Source organism: Pantherophis guttatus, chromosome 3 (genome assembly GCF_059756535.1).
Source record: "Pantherophis guttatus breed Tessera chromosome 3, ASM5975653v1, whole genome shotgun sequence".
Classification (NCBI taxonomy): Eukaryota; Metazoa; Chordata; class Lepidosauria; order Squamata; family Colubridae; genus Pantherophis; species Pantherophis guttatus.
Window position 1 is genome coordinate 81130068 of NC_142065.1, and position 11965 is coordinate 81142032.

Below are 11965 nucleotides of genomic sequence, written 5' to 3' on the forward strand. Positions count from 1 at the left end.
CTGTGGTGCTCTGTGTGTGGGGACTTGGGGGGAGGGATTTTGGCTTCTGTTGTAAAAAATACAGTAACTTGATCGCATGCTTTCAGCGAAAATGAATCTTTTACTTATGTATGATATAGTTTTATAATCCACTGTCTTCATCATGTGCCCAATTTTGTGGTTGAGTTGAATGAGATACTGGAAATGTTTTTTTTAATATGAATTTTTGATTGCTTCTTTAAATGCAGCACACTTGTTTTAATGATGCCATAAATTTGAGTTGTTTATGAAGCGAACATTTCTCAATGTTCATGTTATGTCCATCTGAAGAATTACATTCCAAAGAACTTTCAGAGTAACTCTCAGGGAACACACACACGTGTTGTCGTTTCATGGGTTTGATGCAAGTCACATTTCCCCAGCTTTTTTAGTTAAAGGTACAATTTATTATACAGGTATCTTTTTTCCAGTAATTTTGTTAAGGACAGTAAAAGGTGATAAGAAGTTTAAAAAGTAAAGAAAGAAAAAAGTGCAAGAAAATGAAAAAGTAAAAAGCATCCCCCTTTTTAACAAAGCAACTTTCTACCCTCATCACAAGCATGTAAACAGTTTCATAAACATCTCTTCTAAATTAACAAATATAAAACTCTTCATCCCATAGCCCAACTTAGTAATAGGCAAATCAAATAAGTAATGTCTTTTTAACCAACTTATCAGCAAAAAGTCCAAAAAGCTATAAACTATTAACATTAATTAACATATATAAAACTCAACGTTTCACATCTCAACCATTAGTTGTAAGGAAAACCCTACATAAAAGCATAAAAAGGTCAAATTCCAACACAATATACATTTCTCCCATTCAAAATGCCAGCAATTCCAGAGAAAACTACCCCATATAGCAACATTATTGTATGCATGTATAAATAATAACTATCCTAGACCACTTTGGAGCAAATCATATCAATCTTTTGGAAGCTTTTCTTCTGCTACCTTCTACCAGTCACAAGATAGAATAGTTCATCTCCCATTTCTTGTCCCAGAGAGCATAGGCAACAAACACTTTCAATGCCACCTGGCCCAAAGACCTGGAATATATATTTCCCTCCATTCATCTCTTCCTGAGGCTTATAGTCTCTTCCTGAGACTATTTGAAGCCAGAAAAATAGAACTGACTGTGGTAGCTCTCATTTGGGCTAACAGATCCTGGCCATCAGTTCTAGTCATCTTCTCAACTTGCCATCCATTAAGCTAAGTTGTTTGCTGAGATGGGCAGCTATAGAAATTGAATGAATGAACCGCAAACAAACAAGTTGCCTGGCATCATCAGAGTGGCTAAGTCAACTGGGATTCAGTCATCTTCATTCATCTGCTTATTTTTATATAAAGTTTATTGTCATTGTACGTATATACATAGTACAATACACAGTATACCCATACAATGAAATTCACATAACACCCAGAGACCAAGCCCAACACACCAATAACAACACAACAATAATTAGATGATTGCAAGTTGTAGTAATATATGAGAATCACCTTGAAAAACAGAGCAAAGGGAATGATCCGCTGCCCTAAGGAATAACCAGAAAGAGGATACAGCCCACAGCTGTATAACAGGCAGAAAAAGAGGCTCAGAAGGGACCCTCCCCAGTTTTCAGGCTCTAAAGAAAATGGTGGGAGATTTGTATTTTCAGACTTGCAAGATTCTGTTAATGTAGCCTTACAATAAAATTGAAGTAGCTCATCTGGTCTGTTTCTCATCTGGTACACCAAGGAGGGCTGACATATTGAGTGGAACTATCTTCCTGAGTATGATAAAATAACAAAATGATGAAGAAATTCTTGAGGTGGGCTGTTATTAAGACTAACAGTTATCCATAGGTATCTTTCAGGAGACTTCTACTAGAAGTCTCCTGATACTTAGAAGCCTTCAGTCATTCCCTGTTCAAACCCTTGCATGGGTTGTCCTCAGAAAATCTGGAAAGGAATGGAATTGGAAATAGTCATAATAATTCAGCCAGGCGGAATTCTGAAATAGACGCTAGATGAACTATCAAAATCTACGTAAATAAAACAGGACTTTACAACCTCAAACAACATCCTGGTTGACTTTCAACATTGATATTTCAGCCGCAAAGCCTTCCTAATCTGATTTCCTACTGAATCGAAGCATACATCAAACTAGTCTGTGAGATTCAAGATAAGTCTCTCTCATGGGGATGGCACACTCCATAAGCACAGCCACCTCAGCCACCCTTGAGACTAGTGACTTCCTGGCACATAGGGATAGGAGGTATTCCTTACAGAGCAGCTCAGTTCTTGTGCCTTGGTCAAAGCATCTTTCAACAGGAAAGTACCCCCCAAAAAATAATATTCAGCAAGAACTAGGGCCTCTCCAAATACTCAGATCCTGTAATTTTGGTATATGCCACTTTACATTATCCTGGGTCTACTATAGAAAAATACATTGGACTTGTCATGAAGGTCCTTCTTATCCAGCCCACTCATGCACTTACAAAATCTGTAAATTGGAAGGCGTTTTAATGTCTCTCCTGTATTCTTGATATTTCAAGCTTTGTTATACTGAGCCCTTTTTTCTGGCTTGTAACTCCAGAACTGGAGAAAAGAATCGTCTCCTTCCATAAGAAGCAATTTCAGGCAGCTTTTGAACCCTACCACTAGTACTGGTATAAGTATGAGGAAAAATATTGTACTCACTTTAACCCACACTATCTCTGCTGTAGAAAAAGGACCATCATGTACCATTCCATATACCATTAAAAAAAGGTTTTGCTTGTTTGATTTAATAAGAGTTATCTTAATATTGAAAGATGATGAATTGTATCTTGAGGACATTTTCTAAGGTTATCATGAATCTGATGTTCCCTGTTTGAAATAAGCCTGTCTTTTTACATTGTGTTTCGCCAAAAATAGCTTTGAACATTCTCTCCATCCAACTATTTATCTTCTAAAGAAGCTTTCCCCATCTTGATGCCTTCCAAATGTTCTGGATTTCCATCTCCTGCCAACTACCATTAGCTGACAAGATAAAGACTTTGAGATCCAACCCATTGGGAAGACAATGAATTAGAGAAGAGCGAAATCGTGTTTTGAAATAAGTAGCAGGAACAAATGTAAAGAGTTCCTTTTGCATTCATAAAGAAACTGTGGTAGATAAGAAAGTTTTTGAAAAAAGTGCATGTAATAAAACTTCAAGCAAATTAGCATTTTAATATTTGTTGCAAAATATGGTTCACAAAAGGCAAGAAATTGAAAGGCTGGTAATTCTAGCCTTAACGGATGCCACAGTGTGCCTTCTGGATTTCTTTTGTGCCCCATTCCTCCAGTAGCAGAAGTGACCTATAAGTATTTTTAATATCCAGTCTGTTGCTTTCCATCATCACACTATTTATGTATTAGAAGGAAATTCTGCTGAGAGCAAATGAACTACTTGTTAAATTCTCCTTCATGATTGTAGAATAAATAAGCTTAAACCATATTTGTAGATAGCACTTATTTTATACTGTGGTTCAGTAACTGTAATGCTGCTGGGCTGTGGGAGGGCTTTGAATATGATTTTGCATATGTTGACAGATTTGTTGAGAATAAAATTTGAATAAATAATGGATAAATGGATAAACATCAGTTATCTTGTCCATGTTTAATTTCTCAATTCTATTTTTTTAATTTGTTAAAGGAGCAGAGGTTGTATACATTTATAAATGTAGAACATTTTTGTTAATTAGAAGCACTATCCAGCTTATAAGCACTCATATCTGCATTGTGGAACCACTGGATCCAAAGATTTTTCATCTTTGCTTCTGTTTGCACTGCCCCAAGCACTTTCAGAGGGCAACCTAGGGATCCTTCTAGACTCACCAGTTCCTCATCAAAGAGCAAGTGGTCATGATTGTGCTGATTGTGCCCATTTCTGGATCAGAAGGTCTTTCTTAGGGTTACTCATACCTTAAGTCATCTTATGAGTGATTACTAATGCACTCTACGTAGAACTGTCCTTGTTGACTACTCAGAAGCTTCATCTGGTTCAAAATGCAGTAGTATAGGTGGTTATGGGAATACTTCCTATGCTCATATAACACTGTGCATAAGATGCACATATCACTTGCAAGAATGGTAGGGTTAGCATGTTCTGGGGTCCCCTCATCCCCCTCCCTTCCTCTCAATATTTGGCTGGCTCTGTCCCTCCCTTTCCTCAAATACCACGTCTGGTAATGGTGTGACCCATTGGACGATATTTTCTCCAGCATTTTATATGTTTCTGTTGTGGTTTTATATTTTGAATGGCTTTTTAATGTGATTTTTTGTGGAATCTATTGTTATTGAAAAATGTATGCTGCCTGAGTCATGTGCTGAGTGGGGAAAGAGGAAAGGAAAGGAAAAACCAGTGCTTCATTTTATAAGTCAATTATTTATTTCAAGATTTTGTGACCCTCTATGCTTCTCTCTATTTCCATCTATTGGTATAACAATATTATTAAAATTATACTGTATTTTGTAGCACTTTAATTTCTAAGCCTCTGTTGTGTTCATCTTAAACATTGCTGCACTGTTTTTGTCTTAATGTTATCACTCAGGAAAAAGAAATTCAGATTTTAATACATGTAGAAAACCATGTATGGAGTTCTTTTGTGCCTTTCAATGTTTTTGTCCCGAATATTGCATTTTAGCTTCTACCCCAAATTTAATAGTCGGACAATTGACAGAGAACTCTTAATTGTTTCTTTTCTTTGTGATTTGTATTACATTTTTTATTAATCTTTTCTCATTTTGGGCCTTAATAACCTATTAATTAGAATAGATATTAATTTTTCATTGATTGAAAAATTAATACAGGAAAGGTGCAGACAATTTGCGATCATCCTTTTTCATCCTCCCAAAATCACTAATAAAATTTCAGTTGTTTTTTATGTAGATGAATGTTGGGTACTCCTTGGGTTGGCTGGGGAAATCCTGTGTCACTTTCCTACCCACCACACTTGTCACCTTATAATTTTTTTTATTGCTCCTTATAATTGCAAAAGCTGAAAGATTTTGGATTAAGAGAGGAACTTCTCTTTACAGTACTCAGTGTTACCCTAACCCTAAATGATCCTAAACTCTTAGCATGTCATCAGTCTTACAAAAGACAATCTCATAATATTCCAAAGCACCAATAAATGGATGATAATGGGTTGTCACATGAGATTTCCACTTGTTGAGTCTGCCAAATTCAGCATATATTATTAATGTTGATGAAATCTACAGCTTTGTACTGAACTCTGTCCATCACGCTTGTCCAACCGACGGCCTGTGGGCCACATGAAGTCCTGGATAGCTAGTAATGTATCCCCACAAGATCATTTTCTTTAAAAAATTAAGTTTGTTATGTATATACAGTAGTTATATTATATATTTTATATGTAGCCCAAGGCAATTCTTCTTCACTTAATGTGGAGTAGACAGGCCAAAAGGTTGGACGCCCATGCTGAGAACAATGCTAATTTTGAATAATTTTTTCCAAATAAGTCTGAATGTGATTAACCATGAATGTATGTGAGCTAGAAAGTATATGAATGCTTCTATTGAGACAGAAAGTGCATAGAAACTTTAGAATTTCTCACTACCCCCTCAATCCCTTATTGACTTTGAAAACTTGGATCTCTGAAGCTCTTTGATTATTTGATTGCCATATACAAAAATCTTAACACAAAATCATACATTCAGTTAAATATGAAATATAAATAGATATTTCATCTGAAAACAGAGCTTAAATAATTTAACACAAAGTGCAAAGTACAGAAATAAGTGACAACACGCAGAATGCCTATGTCCCATGTATTATTTTGTTAAAAGCCACTGTAATTCTTAATTATTTCTTTTCTTCCCTTTTCCAACTTCCTTCCCTACCAAAAATTGGATATGAGAAACAAATTATTATGAGATAATGTTTAAGTTGTTACAAAGCAGATTGTTGTTATAAATATGTGGCAGGATTTACTGTGCATTGCTTTATGCTGACTTTTTAAAGAAACTACTAATGGAACAATGTGGTCATTAATACAATGATTTTAAAATCTCTATCCATTAACAACATTTATATAATCTGTTTTGTAAAACATCTTTTCCAGGAAATGCATCACTTTTCATGTAAATTGAAAACATATGATAAGCCTTTTAAATTTAAATCATCAACAATTCCTATTTGTTGCCTCATGTCTGCTTTGGTTTAGATGTCTGTGGGTTTGATTTTAATTGGGTTTTTAATGCATCAGATTAGGTCAAACATTATGCAAGCAACTATGCTATCAGAAAAATCATTTGTTTATGTTCAACCAGAAATGTTGAAATTCTGTCTAAATATTTATTTTTCAGTTCTATTAAAATTGCTGCAGTGTTAATGCAAGCTCATTTTTTCTTCCTTTTTTCTCTCAGACAAGAGAAAAATGTATTTGAAGCAGCCATCATACGGAATCCTACTTCAAATTATATCCGTGCATAATTTGTATACATAAATACATTTAAAAGTGTCTATTGGCAGAAGACAATGTTCTTCATCAAATACTCAGTGATTATGCTTTTTCTTTTATTTATCAAATTTATTGTCTGCCCAGGGTAAATCTGAATGGTGCTATCATTCTTCCCTGACATATTTGCTTTCAAATATGTGTTATACTTTCTGCCAGGTAAAATAGGCACTTATAAATAAAAATAACAACAGAATAGAAAACTGTACCACTAAAAAGATGTATTTGTATTATATGTGCAGATGTTCATGATCATTATTATACCCTCCTGCGCAGTGGTGAGATGCTGCCAGTTTAACAACTGGTTGGGTGAGCACACACCTGCTGAAAATGGAGCATTTAGAAGCTCAGCTGCTTACCTTCCAAGTCAGCAACGCACGGGGCAGAAGGCTGAAGCTGATGGGATTTTAAAAAAATAGAAAAACAAAGACTCCTAAAAATTTATACTCCTCCACCCAAATTCTAAGAACAGGACTTGACCTTTAGGACATAATAGGATTTACTCACCACCATTAGGATAAGCAAAAAACACAAGGCTCACTACATTGCACAACCCCCTGGAGCATCTCAATCACCAAACCCAGAACCCTATAAAAAAACCACCTACCCAACCAGCCAATTGGTCAACCACCCAAAAACATGCTGATGTCACTGAAGTTTCTGACACCCAAATAAACAGAGACCTTCTTTCCATGTAGTCTGCCTCCATTTTATTTTCACTGTCTTTTTCCCGGCTTGGAACTGGACGATTTTTCTTCCAACAAGATTAAATTTATTTTGGTTGAGGATATATATCCCTCTCAAATGTCCAAATCCCCAGGTCTGGCGAACACAGAAACACGCTCTGGAACCGTTGGATACAGGTTTATTCAAGGCTGAGGCCTGGCACAAATTGAGTAGGTAGCAGTCCATTGCAAAGTCAGCGCTGGGAGCTACCACCTCCCAGCGCTCTTTATAGGCGGGACCACATCCCTCAGCCCCACCCACTCAACCACCATCCGGCGTTGGCATTCAAACCGGTAGGGGTTTGACAATCCCCATATATTTACGGTTATACAATTGTATGTGGTATTCTAAATTAAATAGTTGTGCACAACTAAGAAGCATACTGTACATTTTAAAAACAGAAATATAATTATGGCTAAGGAAACATACATTCAAACCCACATACTAATGTTTGCAGTTTCAAGGTTTGTTCTGAAACATCTAGGGCACCTCTATGCATGTTTGGGGGGGGGTCATGGAGAACCTAGATAAAGCCCTAAGTTTCTAAATATTTTTCTAAGCATCTGCAGTCCAAAAGAGCAGTGGTGAGGGATGCTGAGATTTCTAACTAGGGAACATCTGAAAATCCAGTGATTTTTACTGTGCACACATATACACACAGAGAAAGTCGCAGAAACAATTTGACTACTAGGCAGTGGAAAGAGCCCCATTTTGTTACACTTCTTAGGTAAGGATCCCTTATTCATGCTGCTTACTTTCCTCCTCACCATTAATATGTCATTCCTCTGTGCTTGGTTCACATTACTAAGAGGACAAAGGCTCCTCTTTCTCCTTCATAAGGAGGGAGGGGGAGGGAGAGAGGGAGAAGTAAAGTCAGAAACTAAACTTCCGCTTGTCCTCTAGTCTCTAGCAACCTGCTAATGCCAGTTCCTGAGCTTCTGGTGAAGCAAAGCAGATTCATAAAACACATTTTAAAAAAGGAATCTGACCTGTGCTTTGCATACAGATGTAGTATTTGTAAAATGTAGTTTTGAATACATTGTGTGCAAGAGCAATCTGCACAGAAATTTTAACCAAGAAAAAACAAAAAGTCCCCTGACCTTTGGCTGAACTTATTTTCTCATGTTCCTTTTTATGTACCAGGCTATAACACTGGAGTTCTTCAGAAAATTATGTGCTTGCACTGTTGTTTTTAACTGAAAAAGGGAATAAAAAGTGTGTTCTGCACTAGAATATTTGGGGAAAAAGGCCAACAGATTATTCATAATGTGAGGAAAAATATTTAGAATACCCTAACAGGTGCTTGAAATAGTGAGCATATAGAAAAGGGCAGGGGATGGACTCTCCTTCCCTGGGGATATTTAAAGAAAGGGTGGAAAACCATCTCATTATTAGATAGTTACACAGTTTTTAAGGGAGGTGATGGTCTCCAAAATCCTTTCCAATTCATTAAAAGATTCTACCTCCCTCCTCAGCAGTTCAAACAGCAGCAGCAGCACCCTTCAACCTTCACTAAATGGCAGAATTTTTGATCAGGGAATTGACAATGATTGAGGAAGGGAAAAACTGATGTCAAACTACTCTCTCCAAGTTCAGAGTCTCAAGGGTCCAATGATTGCAAACTTAATATAAGATTATCACATTCATACACTGGCATCTGCCAGATATGGCTCCTTTATTATTTATACAGATAAAAAGCTCTGCTGATGCCCTACTGAACACTATCTGGCAATTTAGTCAAGAGAAACTGCTGTTCCCCATGCCCTCTTGAAACCATGATTTAGCAAGGTATGTGTTGAACTCACCACTGGGCCAGAGTTTGTGCAAAACCGTGTTTATTTTAGCAATAATTTGTTGAATAATCCTGAGTTGGCTGGGTTTACATTATACCCTAAACTGTGAACTATGGTTTACAAATCACAAAGGCTACGTTTAAGCAGTAGGATTAATTTGTTTATTTCTGTCTTAGCATGCTGTATGAACCTAATCAGTGTTATTAATTTACTAACTAGTCTTTAATATCAAGCATATACAAAATATGAAAGAACAAAATAATGCTTTTGGCCATGGATCTATATAATACAATGACTATGGTCATCATTTTACAACACAGCTGCAAAAATTTGGCTCACAGGGGTCATGTCAGCATCCCTTTTGAATACCTGCAGTCCAGGGGTGCTATTCAGCAGTTTCTGACAGGTTCTGGAGAACCGGTAGCGGAATTTTTGAGTAGTTCAGAGAACCGGTAAATACCATCTCTGGCTGGCCCGAGTGGGGTAGGAATGGAGATTTTGCAATATCCTTCCCCCAGGAGTGGGGAGGGAATGGGGATTTTGCAGTATTCTTCCCTTGCCACGCCTACCAAGCCATGCCCACCAAGCCACATCATGCCCACCAAACCATGCCCACAGAACCAGTAGTAAAAAAAATTGAATTCCACCACTGCCCCAGTCTTTCAGATGAGGTGTAGTGTTTGTTGTTGTTGAAGGAAGAAAATTAGTTCCAAAATGGGTCCAGTTGGAGATTAGTTCTTACAATGCTATAGGGCTATGATGGTGAACCTATGGCACACATGCCACAGGTGGCACACATAGCCATATTGGTGGGCATGCGAGCTCAGCTCCGGCGCCACCCCCTGGAGGCTGGAAACGGCCCATTTGCCAACTTCCGGTGGGACCGGAAGGCCCATTTTTTGCTGTCCCCAGCCTCCAGAGCCTTCCGGTGGGACCGGAAGTTGGCAAACGGGCTGTTTTCAGCCTCCAGGAGGGTGGGGAAGGCCGTTTTCACCCTCCCCAGACTCCTAGAAAGGCTCTGAAGGCTGGGGACAGCAAAAAAACGGGCCTACCATGCCATCGTGTGCCAGGATCGGGGGGAGCGTGGGGGGGTCACATACACATGCACGGGGGCAGGGTGCATAGAATTATGGGTGGTCACGTGCACATGTGGAAAACTCCCCCCACTCCTGGCACGCGATAGCAAAAGGTTAGCCATCATTGCTATAGGGAATGTTGCAACCTTGAGCTGATGGGAGTTGTGAAGACCTGGTTCAAACATACAAGAAATCACTGTAACATGGAGAAAAATATGGGATTTTAAAGGAAGATTTGTCCTAAAGCAATATTTACATGTGATTTTGAAATACGGGCTTTATTCTCTAAACAAATTACTTTCAAGCCTAACCTCTGTTTAAGATTGTGAACATTTGCATTAGTTCTCTTGTTTAGCATGGAATCTCCCCATTTATCATAGTACAAAAAATATTTTGATTTATTACATAAACTGAAATGACAGGCTACGAATGCACAGAATTCTTTCCCACTCCAAGGAACACTGAAATGAAAATATTAGAATCCTCTCCCTCGTTTTCAACTTGCCAGAAAGTTATATCACAATAAAACAGTGGTTATCCTCACTGTAGGCTTATCAGACATCTGGCAAAATGAGGGCGTCCTCTTTTTTTGCCCTCATGTCCTCAATTCAGCAATCATAAAATCAAATATTTTCCAGCTTTGGGGGAGATTTTTTGGACTGTTTTCACAACAGTAGTTATTCAAACTTTCATTTATCGCAAGCTTGCCTCATTTTTCCCATCATCTGCCGACAGATTCAGCGGCCTAGATTTGCACTATTTATTTTACTTCCCGATTCCATCAGTCAGCTTCATTCCAACCCCTTCAATCCAATCTTTGTAGTCTGTAGATCACATGATTCATTCTGTTTCAATGGTAAAATTTGGAGAGTGCATTGTTGTTAACTTTACATTGTCACCAGCATATGCTCTTGAAAATAAAAGTTTGTTGGAAAAATATTGCAATTGAACAATCAGTCTTTCTGATGCTGAAAAAAATAATGTTCACATATATGTAAACCCAAGTATATTTTTTGCAGTTTTTCATTGTAATTTTTGTTGCAGACACCAAGAAAGTTAAACAGATAGCGTGCCCATCGTTTGTTCTTCTTTCTAATTGTCCATGTCCTCGGCTGCCTATTCAGATACCCGATAATCCTATCCTGATAGTAAATCACTTTCTTGCCTCTCCTGCCTGTTTGAAGTCATTGCGGTTATCAGATTTCCCCAAAAGATAGTAACAAGCTTAACAGATTTCTACACTTTCAGCCTGCCCTTGGATGGTGCTGTCATAATGTAAATAATGGCTTAAGCTTGTCTTAGTCAGAAGGTTAAGATGAAGACAATATTACAAATCTGACAAATAAATTATGGGGGTACAACAGAAAAAAGACACTACCAAGACATGTTTACAAGTGGAGAAAGATACTCCAGCTAATGTAAAAGCTGCCAATTTTACAGAGGAATTTCCCTTTAGAAATCCCAGCATAAAATTAGTCAATTGGAAGTGATCAAAATGTTCCATACATACATCATTTATGGCATAGTGTCATTTTCTCTTACACTATGGATGTCAGAAGCAAGCTACATCCCATCTTACTCATAGCACATGTTTAAACATATTTTAGTCACAGCACATGTTTAAACATGTTTTAATGAAAAAGCCGATTCCTAATTTGGAATATGTTAATTCTGGATTCTACGCTTCCCTCTCCATAACCACAAACAGTAGTTTCAAGAAAAATAACACTGGGAAATGTTTTCTCTAAAATTAAAAATGATGCAGCCCCATCCCAAATTAAGAGCAAGTTTTAGAATAAGATTGTCAGAGTAAGCATACTTATTTCTGCAAAGTAAAAGGAAAAAAAATCACCAGAGTAAGCAC